The sequence below is a fragment of the Notolabrus celidotus genome, chromosome 23 (genome assembly GCF_009762535.1).
Source record: "Notolabrus celidotus isolate fNotCel1 chromosome 23, fNotCel1.pri, whole genome shotgun sequence".
NCBI classification, from domain to species: Eukaryota; Metazoa; Chordata; class Actinopteri; order Labriformes; family Labridae; genus Notolabrus; species Notolabrus celidotus.
In genome coordinates, this window is record NC_048294.1 from 17,373,858 (window position 1) to 17,392,721 (window position 18,864).

At 39.9% G+C, this 18,864-nt stretch overlaps 1 protein-coding gene across 1 annotated transcript in view; it reads right to left on the reverse strand.

The window, feature by feature from the left end:
- LOC117807144 (pyruvate carboxylase, mitochondrial-like) overlaps positions 1-18,864 on the reverse strand; it is a 408,892-nt gene that overhangs the window by 385,507 nt on the left and 4,521 nt on the right. The gene's annotated exons all lie outside the window — the stretch shown is intronic.

Sequence of the window (18,864 nt, forward strand, 5' to 3'; positions counted from 1 at the left end):
TAGCAATTTGAGCCCAGTAAGAGTTACACCACACAGACCAGCCATAGCTTCCCATGGTCACTGACAATTATTGGCCGCCTGTGACCCAATCAGAGGCTCAAAGGTTGTCCTTCCTTGGACATATTTTGATAAGATCACTATGGACTGGAACACCTCAGAAGAGCTGCAGTTTTGGAGATGTTATGATCCATTCGTCAAGCCATTACAATTTAGCCCTCGTCAAAGAGGCTCACATCCTTAGGCTTACCCATTTTTCCTGCTTTCACATCAACTTCCAAGAACAAAATGTTCCTTTGCTGCTAAACTCATTTCATCCACTGACAGGTGCCATTGTTAAGAGATATTTGACTAAATAAAATATATTTGGATGTGTCTGCATGAATGTATATATCGATATGTGTGTGTTTGCATGACTAAATATATTTTCTGGGTTGCTGAATCCCTCATTGATTGTTTTGTTTTTGTTTTTATTCATGATTCATACATGGCTCCTATTTTGTGGAGGGGAATGTTGATGCAGACCAAAATAAACCTAACCATAACCTTCTTTATTCACTTCACCTGTCTGTGGTCATGACATCATGGCTAACAAAGAGTTAATATACTGTATGCTCTTGGTGACCTAATATCCAACCTATTCTCCATTCTTTAGGAAATGCACACTTATTTTTAAACTAAACAGCAAATGAGTCAAGTACAGAGATCGTTTTCATCATTATGTTTGTGTTGAACACCAAAAACCTGTCATCCAAATCTTAAAGCTTAAACTTCCTTGCAGTCAGTGTAGCGAGCATCTGTTAAGTTCTCTGATGAAAAAGATGCTTTAAGGAAAACAGTAAGGGGATGATAATGGTTTGAAAATGATTAAACAAGAGATGGGAGCCCTTTTTAGATTGATTAAATCTACTCAAGCGGCAGGGCCTATTAAGTTGTTGCTGAGGGTTATGTGTGCCTTTCAACTCGGTGATATTTTTCTCAGGAATCTGTAATTGGTGTTGTACTAATATTTAGCAGCAATTTGGGATTATTCCAAAAGCTTTGTATGAATAATGATACCTCTGGCCCCAACAATGAAATTAATGGGGAGGACTAAAAAAATCTGTTTGCAACTGCAGATGAACAACAAGCAGGATTGCTTATATGAGAGTAAATCACTTTTCCATCCAAGACACTTCCATTAAAAACATACAAGCAAAGCAAAACTGATTATTTAATTGAAAGGTAACAAACTAATTGGTTTTTATGTTTCATCTGCAAACCATTTTTTTCACAGAGACACCAACCACCAATACGGCTTCCTCAGTACCTTCCTTTGGTTTCAGACTACAGTGAAGCTCAACAACCACACACAGAGTAATAAACCATTAAAGTCACCTTACCCTGTCGTCCAATAACGCATACTGATCCTAAAAATGGCGCACCCTTTCACCTACAAAGACAATCTTCTCAACAATCTTATGTGAAAGTTAGAGGTACACAAAGTCGTATCCACATAAAGCACACACACACATGTATTCAGGGACAAATAGTCATCAACTACCTCCTAAACGAGACGGTAAGCGTCTCATTCACTGGAACAAACAGCTCCCACCTGTAATGTTGCCAGGTTCCCCGGTGAGCCTCAGACTGCAGGGGTGGAAGCTTCTTTTTCAGGTTTGACTACAAGCTCACACCTCTGTGGCAGTGCTTTGCTGCCACACTGTGGCCAAACAACAGCATTGCAGTCAGTGGAGATTAAATACCTCAGTGGCCTCTCCTTGGAAATTCAAGGATTTGTGATACTGAACAGAACCAAACAAAGTTGATTTTTCATCAGACATTGACAGTGGGTTAACTACACTAAGAATTGCCCACAGAACATAAAAAGCTGTAAAGTCCATGTCTTTAATGGTGACAGAAGTGGACCACTAAAGGCCCAGATCACCATGAGGGATAATATCTACACATAGCTTCAACATTTTTACATTTTCACAAACTTGATGATAATAATCTGCAGTGTTGTTTACTATTCAGTGCAGTTATACCTAACAGTCACGAGTCTGTATGACTAATGTCTCAAATTAGAGTAACAAGCATGCTGTAGTGACTGTTCTGACCTGATTTTAGTCACTGTCTGGGTGCAGGAGTGAGGTGTTTTTGACGTGCTTCTAAAGACTCCAATATCCAATCCAAGGTTTATTGTTGGGTTACTTCTTGCGATTTATCGATTCAAATGAAAAACAGGTACAGACATCTTACTTTGATGGTGAAACACGTGATGAGGATAACAGTGCGGTCTAAGACAAGCGGTAAAACCGTGTGCTCTTCCTGTTCCCAAGATCACTGCTTCACCTGTGCCCCTTTTACCTGCCCGTTTACCTGAAGTGCCCCTTGTGGTGATTGTGCGAGTAAAAAAATCAACAAAGGTAAAATGGCTCATACACATGCAAAAGAAAGGTTCCACTATGGAGCAAGAATGTGGACAGACTGCAGAGGAACTAGATCACCCAGATAGTTAGTGTGTCAAAAAGCAAAAGGTAAATTCTTCAAATAATCACTTTTACAGTGAGGACAAGTATTACTTATTGTCCTATAGAAAGTTAGAGAATGCCTGAAAACTTCACGATAAAGAAACAAATCAAGAACCAACCGAATGCCTATAGACAATCAATGAATGGCTTTAGCCTGTCTGAAGACTGTCTTTAGAGTTAGCTCGGGCTGAAACAGTATACTGTTGCTACACAAAGGCAACAGAGTCACATAATGAAACAGATAGAGTTTCCTGAGACTCGACTACAAGAGAGACAACAGCAGCACCAGGAGAAATGGGACAAATGTGCCAACAGACAGGAAAAACTATGTCCTGCAAATCTTCCCTCTACATCTCTTTACAATGGAGTCTGCAGATGGTGCTACAACTTGACAGTAGAAAATAATAACAATGAGAGTATAATAACAGTGAGAGTATAATAAGTAAAACAAAACCAAGACCAGCTTATATTTATTTCGCTACACAAATTATATTAACATAAACTGCTGTTAAAATCCTTCCAGCCAGCAGCTAATAATGGATAATATAAGCTGCGGCCTGTGATCTTGGATGCTCTTTGATCTCCACACAGATTACATTCATTAGAAGCTGTGGCCTGCAGCAGAGGACACTTCCTGACTTGAAATAATGCTCACACAGTGATGATTCCCCATTCAAATGCCCACTCAGCTGGTAACAGTCATTGCAAATAACTGATATTGTGGTGCACAATTAACCAGAAAGGGCAAGATGATGCTACTTTAGGGCAAGAAACAGATAGAGCTGAGGGTCCTTTTGCACAGTTTGGATGCCAGTAGTGTAGGAATGATACACACCGTCTCACTTCGACCTCTATTAGTGATCTGTACAGTCATTTGCCGAATGATGTGAATGCATAGAACATACAGAGCTCCTGATGAGGCGCTGTTTTGAAGCCAATCGTCGGCGGGAGCCATATTGGAAATGCTGAACTCAACCTAACTGCTGTCAAGCTAGTGTGAGGTAAAGAGGCGGGCTTTGAGTCTTCAAGCCAACAGTGTTCCCACCCGTTTATCAAGTCAGCTGTGCCTCTCATAATGGAAAACTTGTAATCTTAATATCTTCGCGTTATGAAAAAAATTCAACCCCGTACAGTGTGCCGATCGAGAAATAATCTATCCAGACAAAACGTGTTTTTTGTAACAGGCTGTAAACATTTTTATTTCTGCTGTAAAGATTGTCTTTTTTGAATTGGTGTGAATGTGGTTTCTGGTACTTCCAGAGCCAGCCTCAAGCGGACACTTGAAGACCTGCAGTTTTTAACACTTCCACATTGGTTTCAATTCTCGCTGCCAGAGGTTGCTGCTTCGTGTTAAAGCATGCAGTGTGGGAATAAAATGGCCTCACAGATAGTCCTTTGGGATGTGTTGATGTTTTTAATACTGCATTTTCATTGGTATACAATATGTTGTAAGCCCTTGTTTCTCACTACTCTCATAACTCTGCTACTGTACTACATCCCAACTCCAAAATGCACCAACAATGCATGATGTAAAAGTACTCACTGTTTGCTTAACTTTTATATGTTGGTGCAAAGACTCTGTATGCAGAAGTTATTAAAATGTGTTGGTCGAAAATTGAAGAATAAGGAAGAAGACACTTCCTGTTACAATAACATGGCACTAAGAGTGCATGCAGATTGATACAGAAGTGTCATTTCATTGAGGAACATGAAGTTCCATTCATTTCTTCAAGCATGTATGTTTGAGCAACATGTATGCATGTGTTTATAGATGTCATGTATCCCCATACAAGGTTTTGTGTGGTATCATACCAAAAGATGAGAGAAAGCTTGCTACCATCCAACATCCTCCCTCCCATGCTGCACATAAACCACTCATTTTGTCACGGCCTCTTTTTCAATCTCACACAGAGGAGCAATGTAGCATCAGTCAAGTGTCTGTTTCAAGGTGCCCTTAGAAGCTGTTTCAAGATGCTCAATAAGTCTGTACTATAGTCTGTTTGCCTCCTTTGTAACTCAGGTTTTAAGGTTCCCTTAGTGCAGGGGTTCCCAAAGTGGGGGTCAGGACCAAGCGGCAACCTCTGGTCTCAAAATATGAAGCCCATGCTGAAGTGTTATAAACTGTAATTCATCAAGAATCCTCTTGAGGCTGGCTGCAGAAACACTGGAAAACACATAAACACCAATTCAAAAAAGACGATCTTTGCAGCATTAATAAACATGTTTACAGCCTGGTTCAAAAAACAGCTTGGCTCTATGTAGCTAATTTCTCTATCGGCACACACTGTACAGGGGGTGAATTTTTTTCTAACGTGACGGTTCAGAAGACATTAAGATTACGAGTTTTTGCCCAAATAAGGACATGACTGACTTGACTCCCAGACAGGAACACATAGCTGTTGGCTAGGAGGCTCAAAGAGGCGGGCTCTTTACGTCACACTCGGCCTGGTTGAGTTCCACATTTCCAGTATGGCTGCCGCCGACCATTGGCTTCAAAACAGCGCTCAGGAACAGATGGGTGACGTCACGGATACTAGGTTCATTACTTATACAGTCTATGGTCGGGACACCAATGGGTGTTTTTTTATTAAGTAATCAAAAATGCATATTTGACCCATTATTGTAAAAATATTGACAATTAAAATACATTTGAATTAAATTTGAAATAAAACCTTGCAAATAAAACAAGTTTCATGAGTTTTCAGAAGACTCTAGCTGCAGGTTTATTCATAACAGCACAGGAAACAGCCACATGTGCATGAAGGTGGCTAATTTTCTGCAAACCGGCTAAATTAAGTGTGAGGCAACATTTAATTACTTCGAGGGACAGTGGGGATCGGAGTCTTCTGCACCTTTATTTTGGTGGTTGCAGGCTGAAAGGTTTGGGAACCCCTGCCTTAGTGCATCTTTGAACACCTACTTCCTACCTTTCTAAAACCTGGTTAATGTTGTCAAACAGTCCGAGTTGTAACCTCAGGAAACTCATGACGTACATAAAGACCAACACACTGAAGTTAATAATTTACAAGACTCGAAATCTAGTCTCAAGAGTTAAACTAGTCTATGAGCCTCTAAACTCCCACATGCTAGACGGCCAGAGAAGTTGCACTGAGGGTCAAATATCGTAGTGTATGGGTTTACTGCTTGGGACATTAATGTATGTGAAAGTGGAGTTTCAGGGACTGTCTTACTTTATCACACTATGTTTCTAACTTCCTTTAAAATGTCTGTTTTTTAAATTATAAAACAGTCTAGTGATGTTATTTAATACAGTTTTCCCTCCCTTCTTATCGTCTCCTTGCACAGATAAAGCTAACAGTCAAATGTGCAATAGCAAGTGGTTAGCCAGTACGCTAACTCGCACTGCCAAAATGAGGCACTCAAGGATACATTGTGGTAAGAAAGGAATGTCAGATGGTGGGGACACTCCATACTTCAGAGTAATTTTGGTTTCAAGGCCTCATTGTCTTCGTGCCTTTTTACCTTTTTCTCTCTGGTGAATTCCTCAGAGAAATACTGTTCTTTGTAAGGATGAAAAAAAAGAATTGAGTGAGACAGAAAAGATGGAAATGAGGATTATGTCACCTTCACAGAAAAAGATCTGGTGAGGATGTTCTATTTTCTCAGGGCAAGGCCGCTGTTTTTAGAGTATGAAGACAAGGAAGATTTTAGACTTGACATGTGAGCCACTTCACATTTTAACAAACTAAATAAAGCTTCAACTCTTTCTTTTATTCAATAGCAAGCAAGGTGTGTTTTCTCTAACTATAGACTCACGGGAGGTAGTGCTGGGCGATAATTCAATAATGATATCTATCATGATATAATTTTTCTCAATATAAACATAACAAATGTTGGATAAAAAATGTATATAAATAAACCTGTAATTACAGCCCCCAACCAATGGAAAGGAGGGCGCTAATGAGCCTTAAACACTCATTGCCACCCAACATTAGACAGACAACGACTGCATTGAACAGCCAATCATGTCACAGGGTGAGAGGTAGACAGGGCTTAAAGACGTTTGGAGCGTAATGTAAACAAAGCTGAAACAAGCAACACGGAAGAAAACGTCAAACCTACCAGCTCAAAGCAGAGTCGTTAGTCTAGCACTGTGTCGACTTAACTATTAACTTAATACACTTCATTAAATACACTTTCAGGATGTGGATAAAGGAAGAGCATGGGGACAACTTCTGCTGTGCATTTCTAACAGGTTTAATGTCCACTCTGACCGTAGGACAACTGAACACTGGATAACCGTGATGCATTCACTGCACTGTGGGAAACAGCATCACTCTGCCCGTAACCTTTAGTAATCTTAAAGGGGAATGCACAATACTCTACTAAACTGATACAAACTATTCAAGGAGATATATCTTTTTTGTAAATTTAAATCAAATTGTGCAAATGATCTTAACCTGAGAAAAATAAGAATCTACAAACTAAAACATCACAAAAATCTCATCTTACACCAAAGACCTGCTTCCTGTTAGCACCGTCAGAAATGATGGATTCAAGAAGTTCATCAGAAAACTAAATCCAGATACAAGCTGACAAACCGCCTGGTTTCTTCAACTTTCACTCAGGACCAAAAATCTGCCTTTACATTTAAATGAAATAATGATTGGATATTTATCGTGATAATTATCGATATAGACTGACATGAAATATTTTATCGTGATAACATCTTTTTCAATCTCGCCCAGCTCTAACTGGAGGTATCTGGAATAAAAAAACAAATGTATCATAATCTGCAAGATGGAGGTGCCTAGAAAAGATGGTGTAACTCCTCTCGAAATCAAACTGACAGTCTCTCTAAATACAATCATTTTAAAAATCAGGCATGTGATCAGTCAGGCGGACCACTCAGACAACGTTTGACATTGAATCATGCACCGTAGTGTGAAAGGCAGCAGAATGCAAAACAACCAAATGCCAGCTTTAGATGACATGTTTGTGTTTACTTTAGTTTCAATCATGTTGACACTGAGAAAATGCTTTGATCGCATTTTCTTTTCTGAATCAAACATAGTCAAAAACAGGATCAAGCCTGGTTCAGTTCTCATGCTCTGAGATGATCAAGGTGAAGTCACACTCCAAGTCCACATTAGCAACGAAATCAAACACTACTTGAGTGAAAAAGTGAAAGCATTTCACTTGCAAAACTCTGGTACCACATATCTTCACCAATCAAAAGATGACTGAGCAAAGAGAGTATAATCTGCAGTCAACATCAATGTTCAAACACTGGCAAACAGGCCCGGTCTTAAGAGCTGATATAATTGAAGCCACATCCGCTTTTGAGACAAAATCTATACACACACCAAAAACTCATCAACACCTTACAATAACATCAGCAGCAATACAATAACCACACAGAGTATGATTTTAAAGTGTGATTCTTCCAAAGCTGATGGACAGATGGACCGCATTAAAACACAAGGTGTCTGTTATCATGTCCACTTGCAGGATTAAGGGAAAGAAAAATACATCTAGCAGCAGTGCCAGAAATTCCACGTCATGTTAAATAACTTAAACAAAAAATCCCTTTCAGATGGATTACCAGGCTCACATCAGGATCAGTTCTGTCAACTGGCCTGTAAGCTCAGTCACAATAGCTCAGAGGTTAGTTTACTCATACGGTCGGTGTTACAATCATAGACTGTATAAATAATGGACATAGTATCCGTGACGTCACCGGTCACCCATCTGTTTCTGAAGCCGATCGTCAGTGGGAGCCCTATTGGATATGCTGAAGTCAACCTAAATGCTGTGGAGCTAGTGTGAGGTAAAGAGGCGGGCTTTGATCCTCCTCGTCAACAACTACAGTGTTCCCGCCCGTCAATCAAGTCAGGTGTGCCTCTCATAATGGAAAACTCATAATCTTTATATCTTCTGAACGGCGTGTTATAAAGAAATTAACTCCCCATACAGTTTGTGCCGATCGAGAAAAAAGCAATCCAGACTATACTCGTCTTTTGTACCAGGCTGTAAACGTCTTTATTTCTGCTGTAAAGATTGTCTTTTTTGAATTGGTGTGTATGTGGTTTCCGGTACTTCCAGAGCCAGCCTCAAGCAGATCCTCGATGAACTGCAGTTTTAACACTTCTGCATTGGCTTCATTTCTCACGACAGGGGTTGCCGTTTGGTTACAATGTGTAAAATCTGACTGTACTTATTAAGACTGTCAACTTACGCATGTTAATATGGTCTCAATTAATGAGTTCATCAAGGCAGTAGACTTCTCAAAGTCACTATTCAAACAGGAATTGACTGGTTAAAAGGACATTACTATTCACATTTCTATAAGAGATAAATACTCTGTTTGCAGGCATTCATAAAGTACCGATAACTCCAAGTCCAGAAAAGTTTGGAAGCTCTATAACATGTTGATACAAGCAGACTTTGATTGTACGCAAATTATTTAAACTCTTCATTTAATTTAGAATAGTGCAAAGACAACATATCAAATGTTGGAGCATGCAGATAATTTGATACATGCAGACATTTCTGAAAATATGTTATTTTTGAATTTGATGCCAGCAACACGTTTCAAAACATTTGGGACACTGAAAAACATCTCCCTACTATTTAAATTAAAGGTTTATTTGCTACACATTAGAACAGGGGTGTTATAAAGCAACTTATTTCCTGCTTGTTCAAACGGAGATTGAAATCCCAACCAACAAGTCACAAGTTAAGAAAACACTGTCAAAATTTAGCACATTTTATTTAACACAGCTAAATACAGGATAACTTAGCCTGCGTGGAAACTATTAAATGTCAAATGTCTTTGCCATGTGTGGCTGATATAACCAGATTACTGTCGCCATGTGCGGACTGTGCTGGTTACACATTGCTACGGTCAAGCAGTTATATGCTGGTTAAGACACAGCCTACATACAACTATGCATGGGCCTGTATGAGATTCTGGTGGTATGAAAGCCTTCAGCAAAAATAGCACATTTCAGTGTATTGCGATCAAAGCTCCAAAATGTGTTGTTTTGAAAAGTGTGGGAATCTTTTTCCAATGAACAAAATCTATTTTATGTAAAAACAATATAACAACTATTTGGAACATCAGTTAGTATGTATGTAAGTTAAACTAATAAAATGAACAATTGATTGAAAGATTTAGAAATGCATACACTATTACAACTACTTCAAATAATCTCAAATAATGTTATATTGATTCTGTTACTTCCATGTTGATGCACAAAGAACTGCCCCCATACTTGGCTTCTCTGTGTCTGTGATGGTCATCTGAAAAGCCTCTGTTCTCCTGATGACCTGGGTGCACAGTCCCACCCCATCTAGTTTATGATTGGTTGGCCAGAGCAGTACAACTAGCACCTTGTCAAACTGTGCAGGTTTGCAGCCAGAGCAGCCAATAATACACTAAAATAACATTGAGTGGCCTGAAAAAGATGCTGAGTGCAGCAGTTTCTCTCAGTGTACTCACACTACTTGTGACACTCTCTGCTATTTGGGAACAACTCTGAAGGTAAATAAATGTATGTTACATCCAAACTAACCACGGCTATCGGGCTTACAACACGGTTTCTCTGCTACATGCACGTTCACTAACCTAAGAAGAATGACCGGAAGGGGCTAACACAGAGCACTGCTTAGATGACGTGAATGTTTTAACTTTCATTTTTACGTGGAGGAGAAAGGAAGCTTGAAAAAGGTAACCGGCCCATGCCTACATACAACTTGAGATGCCTCCTCTCCACTGTGGTTGTTTACACCCGGATAGTGGGACATTGTAGCATTATAACTGTATGTAACTATACCTCTTAACCAGAGCTTCAGCCCCAGCTCATGGCAGACAGCTGTGCTCCTGCTTGGACACAACGTCTGATGGCTTTTCAGGGACTAGTCAAAACTCACACATCCCTTGTTAGCGACATGACTGGGTTTGAAAAGGGCATTACAGAGAGGTTGAGTCTGTTAGAAGTAAGAATCAGAAGAGGCTCACCTCTCTTTGAGTGAATACGTGAGCAAACAGTAAAACAATATCAGAATAACTTCCTCTGAATAAAACTTTTAAAAATTTGGGGATTTCATCATCTACAGTATATAATATCATTAAAAGACTCAGAGAATCTGGAGAAATCCCTATACATAAGGGACAAGGCTGAAAACCAATCATGGAAGGCTGTGATCTTTGGGTCCTCAGGTAGCGCTGCATCATAAACAGATCTGACTCTGTAGTGGTAATCACCACATGGGCTCAAAATAACTTCCAAAAAACATTGTCTGCATCCAGAAACGCAGGTTTAAACTTTATCAAGAAAAGAGGAAACCCTATTTACACATAATCCAGAAACGCTGACACCTTCCTTGGACCTGAGCCCGTTTAAGGTGGACTGAGGTGAAGTGAAAAAACTGTTCCATGGTCCGATAAATCAAAATCTGACATTCTATTTGGAAATCATGCATCCCGCACCCTCCACTCAGTTCGTCATCAGCGGACAGTTCATAAGCCAGCATGTATAGCTTATACATCTGGAAAGACACCATTAATGCTGACAAACACACACACGTTGTAGAGCAACAAATGATGCAATCCAGACAAAGCCTTTCATGAGAGACTGTGTATGTTGTAGAAAAGACAATGCCAAACCACATTCTGCATGACAACTCTCCAGCAGCTGAGATGTTACATCAGACAAGAATGGGACACATTTCACTTTCAAAATTAGATCTCCTCTTTATAGAGCATTGCAGGAAGAAGAGGTGATGCTACACTATGATAAACATGCCCCTGTCCCAGACTTTTGTGCTGCTGTAATCAAAATTTAAAATTAGTACGTTTTTTATAAAACAAATAAGTTTAGTTTCAACATCTGATGTGTTGTCTTTGCACCATTTATACTTATATAAAGGCTTTACGTGATTTGCTAACTATTAACTTCTGTTTAATCAGCATTTTAAACTGAATGGAACTAAACTATTAGGGAATTGAAGTTGTAGTTGTCAATTTGTGTTATGAATGAAAACTACTGCAAGATTCTTGTCCTGACTTTCTGAATAAATGAGACAACCATCACTTACTAAACTATCCTTTGCATAAATACTTCAAAATGAACATTAATCTCATATGTAAAAGTCAGAAACATTTGACACACATTTCAGGTGGTCTTTACTATGGCAGAAAAATGTGACCTGTGGCGAGCCCAAAGCTAATAAGTGGGCATAAGAGTAGTTTTCTAGTTTCAGATAAGAGCAGTCTAAAATCCAGTTTTAAATGAGCCCCACAATCACAAAGAGACACTTTGTTTGTCATTTAATACATAGTGTCATAAGAGGTAAAGCTGTGTCAAACACCGCAGTCAATATTTAAGTTCACAGTTTGACAGATCCCATCAGATATTGGTCCAACAGGTTGAATAAGTAAATCAGGTATTGCTCCTAATCTATTCACTACAGTCCTAAACTATTCTGAGTTGATGCCAACAACACGTGTGTACAGTCTCCCAATCCCAAGGTAATTTTTCTGGGCGAGAAAAATGTCCGATTACTCTGCATGGTTTAACACTTTGGAGTTTACATCATTCAAGTATCTTTATCAGACCACTCTACAAGAACGTGTGAGCACTCAAGCAGAGTTAACGGATGTAACACTCATGAGGTTCACCACACATATCTGGCGTTTGCGCGTTGTCAGGTTCAACACAGACAGAGTACTGTGAACGAGCTCAATGAGACAGAAGCATTAAACCTACTCCCACTCTCAAACTTAAACACTAACATCAGATGCAAAGTTGTTAAATCTCTGAGAGAGCACAGAGTAAGATTAGAGTTAGAAAGCCAAAATGGAATGTAGTGGTTTTAGGCCAGATGTACTCCATGACCCTCTCTTCCTGTGGTCCGGTTGTAAACTCTGTGTCTGTCTCCCACTAATGGTACACAGTGGGACAAACAAGCTTAAGTATCCTCACTGAAAAGTTTATCAATAATCTAAACTGTCCTCAGTCAGTGTGGGTATCTGTCTCAGGACAGCTCAGTCACCACAAACATCAGACGCTCCCCAGCAGAAGGTCAAAGGTTAAAGGCTACTGGGAACAACCTGTGTGTGTGTGTGTGTGTGTGTGTGTGTGTGTGTGTGTGTGTGTGTGTGTGTGTGTGTGTGTGTGTGTGTGCGTGTGCGTGTGTGCGTGTGTGCGTGTGGCTGCTAAAAAAAAGAAATGAGCTGATTTCTGGTTCATATATTAACTTGGACCGGGTCAAAGTTCTGTTCTGTTTTGTTTTGACGCACACAACCTGAGATAGTGACACACAAACACACAAAACTAGCGTTAACTTTGCCCTGAATGACGGGCTGTGGGGCACATACATACACACAGCTATCTGACGACCCTTGAGCAATGATGGAAAATCTACCATTTCATTCTTAACAAGAAATACCAAACCATTCAGAGGCAGAAGCACTGAAGTCCTGTATGTGATTTAACCACACAAGGTGAGAGGATGACACTCATACGGAGGGTGACTGCGGAGCTCAAACAAAGAACACACTTCTAGAAATACAGGACTGCAGAACTATAGTTCAATATATTAACTGTTCCAACAGGTTCATAGAATTTTTGACATTCCTTTGGCATTCCTTTTTACATTCCTTGAGGATTCCTTGGAAACTAAAAGTTTTCCACCAAAACTGTTTGAAGCAGAAGTGCACAGAACACCCTTTACCTATGATGGCATTAGGTCTAGGTTGCAGAGGGGGGGGTTTCAAGAGTTAAGTCCTACATTCACAGGAATAAGGTCATAAAGAGAATGAGGTCATAATGTTACCAGAAAAAAAAAGTCAGAATTTAAGCTAATTGTTCACTTATGTGTTAATTTGACGGGGGAGCTCAGAAGAGAAGTGACCTGAACCTGGAATATCTTGCAAAGTTATACTAAATGTAGAGCTGGGCAATATTGAAAATGATGTTATCACGATAAAATATTTCACATCAGTCGATATCCATAATTATCATCATAAATATCGAATCATTATTTCATTGATATTTAAAGTCAGATCCTGAGTGAAAGCTGAAGAAAGCTACATTTACATTCTGCTCTGAACGTCTTTAAGCCCCGCCTACCTCTCACCCTGCGACATGATTGGCTGTTCAATGAAGTCTTCTTCTGTCTAATGTTGGGTGGCAACTAGGGTTAAAGGCTCATTAGTGCCCCCCTTTCCAGTGGTTGGGGGGTATAATTACAGGATTATTTATACAGTTTTTTTAAAGTTTTTTATAAAGTTATGTTTTTGGGGCATTTTTGCCTTTATTTGATAGGACAGCTGAAGAGAGACAGGAAATGTCGGGAGCAGAGAGTGGGGGAAGACATGCAGGAAATGGTCGCGGCCGGGAATCGAGCTGGAGACCCCTGCGACGAGGACTGTAGCCTCTGTATGTGGGGCGCTTAGACCACTAGGCCACCAGCGCCCCTTTATACCAAATTTTTATCCAACATTTGTCATATTTATATTGAGAAAAATGATATTGTGATAATTATCGTTATCAAATTATCGCCCAGCCCTAAATAAATGTTTCATAAATAGTTGGATACTCAATTTTTCAGCACATTAGCACCACACTGTCATAGGACTGGGTGATTTGGCCTAAAATTCATATTCAAATTTTTTGCATAAAATTAAAATTGTATTCATTTTTCTGTTCCTTTTTTTCAAACAAGATACAAATGATAAAAAAGCGACTTTAATGTGCACCATGTTGTAACCTTAATTACTTTACAAAGTATATTTTCTGGTTACTTAATTAATGAGTCTAATCTGAAAAAAGAGCCGGCTAACAGGCAGCCTGTGCAGCAACTGCTGTTTGTCCTCAGCTGTTGAGCATTACTTTACAAGATGATCTGCATTCATTATTTTAGAGCAGGTTGCTGGCCCCCCTTCTGATATCCCCCTATATCTTACCTTACATATAGTGGACCAGAGCTTGTAGTGACCACTTCTTCTTCATAAATCACGACTATATTTCAGGGAGATCACTACTTTATTCTTGTAAATGTACTCATTAAATCTTGATCATTTAAAAGAACGTTCTTATTAGTATGATTAAATTATGAGTTGGTTGTCAAAAATGTACTACTTTTTCCTCTAGGGACTATTGTCGTAAAATAAGGACTTTATTCTTGTAATATTATGTCTTAATTCTCAATTATGTCATTTTTTTTCATCCTCAATGTGTCCTTAATGCTCCATCTTTTTTTATCTCCCCATTATTTGGTGATGAAACACTCAAATTCAAAATGTTGGTACTTTTGAGAACATCCCTGATATACAAGAAAATGAGAATCACCTCTTAAGCATATTTCCTACATATTTCATAAAGGTTTATACTAAGTAATCTTGCATTTTCAGAGGCTGTCATCTGGATCCCCAGAGTTGTGCAGCCTGTACAGTCTGTAATTTGAGGCTGCTAGCAGGTCATGCAGGGTTAATCTGGGGAGGCACAACGAGGCACAGAGGTCTAGTCTCAACATGTTTTAAACTGCAAACACTGACATGCATATTTAAGAGCAGTGGTTGCAAAAGAGCTTCATGTATAAATAGAGATAAATGGATCTTTCAGACTCCCCTGCTTCCTGAAGATGGGATTAGAAAACAACAGAGACTGGAAACTGAGTGTGCATTCATCCACACTCCTTTCCTTCCTCCCTCCTTCCACATCAGCTGTCTCCTTCTCTGCCCCACCTGTCCTTAACCTGACAGTGGAATTATTGACTCTATTTGTCAACGCACATGACAAAATCTGGGCTGTTCAAACACCAAAGTACACAGTGTTTTCGTAATGTGTGCATTAACATTGGAAAGTAAAAAAATAGCTTGTGTCCTCACAGAACCCTCTCAAGGTTCAGTTTCAGACACAACTAAAAGGTACGGCTCCTCCTCCACACTGAGCAATAACAGGCCGAGTTAAATAGTGAGAGCCAGATGTTTGGTAACCCAAAGACAGGCAGCAGCCTTTGCAAGAAGTAGGTTTAGACTGAGAGGATGGGGACTACGGGGTCCAAGTTATCAAAGCGACACGTGTTCTGACAGCAGAAACAATGTAACCAGGCCCTGCAGTGTTTATGTGGACAAAGTAAAGGGCTGTGAGAGACTGGACTATAAGCTGGATAGTGGCAGTTTATAAGTTAGTTTATTGAGCTTGATCGTGGGTTTAAATTCCCGAGAAGTGGGCAAAATGTAAGAAGAAATCCTCAAGACCAGAAAGAGGATGAACATTAGCTTTCCCTAGACTTTTGTCTTGCAACTAGGCACCAAAATGAGAATTCTTGGCCAAAACCGAAAATGAGGAAACCAAGGCCAAAAACCAGAAAACGAAACACTGAAATAAATTATTATGCCAATTATTAGTAGGGAGACCGGGGACAATTGTAACACGGGTCAGTTGTAACACTTGCACTTGAACAAGTTAGGAATCACCTAACTCACTCTGCACATGCTCAGTTTAGTTGCAGCTAGTTTGTATAGCAGTTTGAACACACTGAGTTAAAAGAGCTCAAAGTTATAGACAGAAATGTCAAAAATGTTACAACTGTCCCCGGTCTCCCCTAACATTGCATTTATGGCTCTGACTGTGTACTAACCTCACTAAAATCAAGGATCTCATTGAACATATCAGACAACGAGGGTGCATGCCCCTCATCTGGTTCAGAGAGACGAGTCCTTTTTTCGGAGCTCTGTTCTCCTTCTCCTGCGCTGTGCGCTTCTCCGTCTCCAAGCGGGTTCTCTGCATCCATCGCGGGCTGGATCATTTCTTGTGCGCGCTGCTTTATTCCCACATCCAAGTAATGATCTTTATAATGTGGATCAAGTACAGTCGCAATGAAGTGCAGAGGATCTGAATAGATCTCAGTGAAACGTGTGTTGACAGACTCTAAGAGTGTACTTTTTCATGGTTTTCACTCCGTGGTCCGTCTCAACCTCTTTGCTGAGAAGACGCTTTAGTGCTGCGATTAAAGGAAGAACGGATGCAGACATGTTGGGCCTTCTCCAGACAAGCGCATACCGGCCGCGGTTTTATCTTGCATCATCACAACATTGTGTTTCAGCCGTGTTGTTTCGGTGATAAAAGTCTTTCGGACGAAAACTGAAAATGCATTTTTGAGCCATTTTCGGTGGCCGAATTTTCGGTGCATCCCTAGTTCAGAGAAGCCTTAGATTTAAGCATGCTGTAATGCATGCACACCAGTTTTGTGGGTCTCATACAGCAGAGCTTGTAAAAAAATGAGGAGTTTTACAACAATTCTAGCTGGATTTAGTTGAATGGAATAAATATAAGACATATTTTAGTTCTTTTTTTAATTACTTATTTTTGTTAAAGGTAAAAAACTGTGTGCAGCTCAACTCTCTTATCAAAAGTATTGGATCTGGACTCGTTATCCGCAAATATTCAATATTAAACAATCGGATCAGGATCAGGGGCCAAAAAAGCTGATTGGGACATCCCTTGATGATACCCATTCAACAAGTCAACAGGTGTAAAGCCAGCTTTAATACTTAGCAATGTTCACTGAGTGGTACATTGACATTGTTTCAGCCAGATGAAGCTGTTGCATTTTGCTCTTCACTTTCACTGTCCCTCAGCTTCTTCCCCAGCTGTATCAACAAGATGCTCCAGCCTCCTGCTGTTACAGGCCGCAATGCACAAGATCTATTACAGAATTCTTCAATAATGTCCAATGCCCTACTTTCAAATGTTTACTAGACGTGACGTTTTTGAAGCCGTTATCCTACTCATGTGTTATCACAGAGATAAGATACAAACAAAGTTTCTCCTCACCAGGAGAGTCTGCATGTTATCTCATCTGTTTGTAACAGGAGCAGCTTCAAAGGGACAAAGAGGCACAGGATATTGACGAGAGGCTGAGAGGGGACTCCAAGAGAAAGCCTGCAGGCCAACTCTGCTTAACCTTACTGTACTTTGTGAAAAAGAAACATCTGGTCACAATTTCAAAAGGTTACTTACGACACAAGATGATTGTTTACAAATTGATTTTGATTCGATGTCCCAGATTTAGAGATATGTTGCTTTTTCTGCAAACCGTGCCCAGCTGCCTCAATCTCTTTAGACTCTGAGTGTTATTTTTTCCTTCCACAAAACAAACGTTAGCTTATTGAATGTCACCTTCCACAAGACTAACGTTAGCTTATTGTGTCACCTTCCACCAGACTAACGTTAGCTTATTGTGTCACCTTCCACAAGACTAACGTTAGCTTATTGTGTCACCTTCCACCAGACTAACGTTAGCTTATTGTGTCACCTTCCACAAGACTAACGTTAGCTTATTGTGTCACCTTCCACCAGACTAACGTTAGCTTAGAGTGTCACCTTCCACCAGACTAACGTTAGCTTATTGAATGTCACCTTCCACAAGACTAACGTTAGCTTATTGTGTCACCTTCCACAAGACTAACGTTAGCTTAGTGTGTCACCTTCCACCAGACTAACGTTAGCTTATTGTGTCACCTTCCACCAGACTAACGTTAGCTTATTGTGTCACCTTCCACCAGACTAACGTTAGCTTATTGTGTCACCTTCCACCAGACTAACGTTAGCTTATTGAATGTCACCTTCCACAAGACTAACGTTAGCTTATTGTGTCACCTTCCACAAGACTAACGTTAGCTTAGTGTGTCACCTTCCACCAGACTAACGTTAGCTTATTGTGTCACCTTCCACCAGACTAACGTTAGCTTATTGTGTCACCTTCCACCAGACTAACGTTAGCTTATTGTGTCACCTTCCACCAGACTAACGTTAGCTTATTGAATGTCACCTTCCACAAGACTAACGTTAGCTTATTGTGTCACCTTCCACAAGACTAACGTTAGCTTAGTGTGTCACCTTCCACCAGACTAACGTTAGCTTATTGTGTCACCTTCCACCAGACTAACGTTAGCTTATTGTGTCACCTTCCACCAGACTAATGTTAGCTTATTGAGTGTCACTTTTTAACCAGACAAACGTTAGCTTACTGAGTGTCACCTTCCACAAGACTAACTTTAGCTTATTGAGTGTCCCTTTTTACCAGACTAACGCTAGCTTATTGAATGTCACTTTTTACCAGACTAACGTAGCTCATTGTCACTTTTTACCAGACTAACGTCAGCTTATTGAATGTCACTTTTTACCTTCCTCAAGACTAACATTAGCTTATCGAGTGTCACTTTTTAACCAGACAAACGTTAGCGCATTGAGTGTCACCTTCCACAAGACTAACGTTAGCTTATTGAGTGTCACTTTTTACCAGACTAACGTTAGCTTACTGAGTGTCACTTTTTACCAGACTAACATTAGCTTATTGAGTTTCACTTTTTATCTTG